The sequence below is a fragment of the Macrobrachium nipponense genome, chromosome 40 (assembly GCF_015104395.2).
Source record: "Macrobrachium nipponense isolate FS-2020 chromosome 40, ASM1510439v2, whole genome shotgun sequence".
NCBI classification, from domain to species: Eukaryota; Metazoa; Arthropoda; class Malacostraca; order Decapoda; family Palaemonidae; genus Macrobrachium; species Macrobrachium nipponense.
This window is the reverse complement of record NC_061101.1, coordinates 14,654,376-14,657,207: the sequence shown is the minus strand read 5'-3', so window position 1 is coordinate 14,657,207 and position 2,832 is coordinate 14,654,376. Positions and strand designations below refer to the sequence as shown.

Sequence of the window (2,832 nt, the reverse complement as noted above, 5' to 3'; positions counted from 1 at the left end):
AAAGGAGAAATGCCAACCGCCACAATGATAGCACTTTTTGCGAAACCTGAACGAACATTTAGTAGTCGGGTGCATAAAACTTCCACATTTTACACAGCCATTACACTCTGACAATTTAGATACTTTCTCCTGTGCAGTAGGGAAATTTGGACATTTGGACATAAAGTGATTAATATCCTTTGAATCTACCTTTTGGCATAAGTTGCAGCTTTTTAATGCATTGTTAATATTAGAGTCGACTTTGATAGCCAAACTAGTTGAAGTATCCTGATTCTTCCCTTGAATATTTCCAGAAATAGCGGGACCTTTAAACTTTGAAATTTTCCTAGCATTCTCATACCTTTCAGTGGCAGTAAAGAAGTTATCCTTAATATCCTTACAGCTAGGACGAATTTGATTGGTAATCTGAACCAACTCTTTCTTAAATTGTTCATTAAGGCCTGACCATGCAAAGTACTGTATAAAACATCTGCCGTTATTTCTAGTGTACTAACAGACTGAAGTATAGTCCTGAATTTTGAAATATATAATATGGATCATCTGAAAGCCCTAACTTAAGTTCTGTCAACTGCCTGATCGTGTTTACCTTACGAGTGCTTTCCGAAGCAAATGCTGCTTCAAAAGCTCTACTGCATCATTAAAGGTTTGCTTGTCCGCTCTAAAGAATCTAACAACAATTTAGCACGACCGTCTACTTGCTGCTTGAGCAACAACAAAAGATCACGATCTGGGTATGTAAAGGAACTAGTGGTACTCGGAATTCCTTAAGAAATGACGTGAAGTCGTCGTTTTCTTTACTGGTAAACCTGGGTAAAGGAGCAGTGGGCTGCTTAACAAAGAACGAGCATTATCAATGCTAACATTAGAATGATTAGAGAGAGAAGCAGGCAGCAAAGACAAGCAAGTCTGGATTCTATCCTGGTATTCCTGACCGTCAACACTTGCCACCTTCTCGCTAAAAGTCCCTGTTCGGGCGCCATGAACTAAACTTTTTTTATATACATATTCAATTAAACAAAACTTAGGAAAGTAATTTAAACAGCCTTAACATACAGATTAATATAATTATTAACACCTTACAATTAACAACAAACACGCTGAAGGTGGCAAGCCAAATAGTACATTCGTATGTTAGACCGCTTTATAGTTAAATGGAATTCCTGTCGACGAAAGGACCTCATCCAAAACGTAGACGAAGCGAGAAAGTCCTATTCAGTGAATATGTTTAGTTCGTAACCACTCTGTCCTAAAAATATGAACAATATCACTATTAGTGACATGGAAACAGTAAGTCAAATTAAACTAACCCAGAATTACTCAAAATTAAGCTGCATAAATTTTTACAGGGCTTCGCACAAAATAAAATTAACCAAAGCCCTAAACTTCATAACAATGCAACCTTTAACGCAAATAACCTGGAATTTTATATGAATAAATTGACTCAAAAGGACCAAGAATAGTTATTTAATAATTAAGGGTTTAGCAAGACCTTTACTTAAATATAATGAAAGTACTGGGAATAACAAGGAATCGAACTAAAACCCGCTTCTTCAGTTGAACCCCATACCTGTTATTGTCCAGAGAGGCATATAAGTGGAAGTGACGACGACGTTCACCACAAGAGCAAGTTGTAGATAAAGGAGCCAATTATACGACACATCAAGTTAGGACTCCACTTGGGCTCATCACACACAACGATGCTGAATACATCAAAGTAAGCCCTTGGTCATAACTCGAGGACGAGGACTTCAGAAACTGCATACGTCTCGACGTGGCACATGGTCGTGGCAAACCAATCGAAGAAGCTACCAGTGGTCCAGTGAGGGTTTTACAACATCCACATATTGTTTATATTCCTCACTGTATAATTATCGACGAAGAAACACATCTGCGAAAAACACTTGAACACGAAGATTAGTAATTTCACAGAAGGCTTAGAGGAATAGGAGGAGGAGTTGCTGCCATACTGCGGACTGAGTGATGACTCCTCCTGTCTTCAGTACATAACCATATCGGCTTGTATAGTATAAAACAAGGTAATAAGGGAACCAATGGAAGAGGGTTAAAAATGAAAACAATCTAATTGAATACCAACTTAAAACTATCAAACAACTACTTACTCCCTTTGAGTCAAAATATGCGGTCAATACAAACAAAAAATGGAAAGTTACGAATTATATTCGTAATTTTCTGGACATATATATATATATATATATATATATATATATATATATATATATATATATATATATATGAGTGTGAGAGTAAAATTGTATTATACATAAAATGTAGTTTTTATTGAGTGAAGTAGATGACGTTTAAAGTAAAACAAAAAAAAAAACGACTTTATGTATAATACCATTTTACTCTCATACTCATATATATATATATATATATATATATATATATATATATATATATATATATATATATATATGAGTATGAGAGTAAAATGGTATGGTATATATAAAATGTAGTTTTATTGAGTGAAGTAGATGACGTTTAAAGTAAAGAAAAACGACTTTTATGTATAATACAATTTTACTCTCACTCATATATATTATATATATATATATATCATATATATATATATATATATATATATATATATATATATATATATATATATATATATATATATATATATATATATGAGTGTGAGAGTAAAATTGTATTATACATAAAAAGTCGTTTTTTCTTTACTTTAAACGTCATCTACTTCACTCAATAAAAACTACATTCTTTCATTTTTGCGTACAAGCTTTCGGCAGTTATGAATTGATCTTTCTTTTCCATGTTAATCTTTCTTTTATTATTCTGTTCTTTGTTAGT

At 33.1% G+C, this 2,832-nt stretch overlaps 1 long non-coding RNA gene across 1 annotated transcript; it reads right to left on the bottom strand.

Moving 5' to 3' along the window:
• Positions 1–1,044: 1,044 nt before the first annotated feature.
• Positions 1,045–1,631, bottom strand: LOC135212300 (uncharacterized). Its single transcript, XR_010313853.1, has 2 exons — positions 1,568–1,631; positions 1,045–1,246 (listed from the first exon to the last, which is right to left on the bottom strand). It is a non-coding gene; the product is annotated as an uncharacterized LOC135212300 (long non-coding RNA).
• Positions 1,632–2,832: the final 1,201 nt, after the last annotated feature.